General features: G+C 39.6%; 1 pseudogene; it reads left to right on the top strand.

Moving 5' to 3' along the window:
* Positions 1–354: 354 nt before the first annotated feature.
* LOC123324388 lies at positions 355–472 on the top strand (annotated as a pseudogene).
* Positions 473–767: the final 295 nt, after the last annotated feature.

The following is a 767-nucleotide window of genomic DNA, read 5'->3' as shown; positions in this document are numbered from 1 at the left end:
ATTCTGCTTGTATGTGGGCTGGAAAGGTATTTTCTTTCTATCTTTGTCTTTCGTTTCGTTTCTTTCTTTCTGAGAGAGAGCAAGTGTGGAATGGGGAGTGGCAGAGGGAGAGAGAGAATCCCAAGCCAGGCTCCATGCCCAGCACAGAGCCTCATGCGGGGCTCATTTCCACAACCCCAAGATCATGACCTGAGCCAAAATCAAGTGTTGGACGCTCAGCCAGCTGAGCCACCCAGGTACCCCCGGAAAGGTATATTCGTAAATGTCAGAATATTATCAGTTTCCTAAGTAGGAAACTTACTAGGAATCCAAACCTCTTGCTTCTTAAAGAAGGTAGTATGAGCAAGTTATCTTGTGCTCGCTTCGGCAGCACATATACTAAAATTGGAACGATACAGAGAAGATTAGCATGGCCCCTGCGCAAGGATGACACGCAAGTTATCTTGATTTGTGTTGCAGGTGCTGTTTTTTTTTTTTTAATCGAAATTATTTCATCTCTTAGATGAAACAAGATACCCTTAACAACTGTCACAGGTATAAGAAGACTGGCACATCATGCTGATCAAATTCTTAGGATAATAATAATATCCACCTCGTGAGCCGTTAGGAGTTAAATGAGTTGTTTATTTTAATCCAGAAAAAAGTAAATTTGTGTGTGAACTTAGAGTATGAAGTCGTATTTTGCCTCAGAAATATTAATATATTTAATTACAGAATGCTAGGACAGATCCTACTGATGTTAAAAAAATGATATATCTGTATTGTAT

The sequence above is a fragment of the Neomonachus schauinslandi genome, chromosome 3 (assembly GCF_002201575.2).
Source record: "Neomonachus schauinslandi chromosome 3, ASM220157v2, whole genome shotgun sequence".
Classification (NCBI taxonomy): Eukaryota; Metazoa; Chordata; class Mammalia; order Carnivora; family Phocidae; genus Neomonachus; species Neomonachus schauinslandi.
This window is presented reverse-complemented; position numbering and strand designations above follow the sequence as displayed.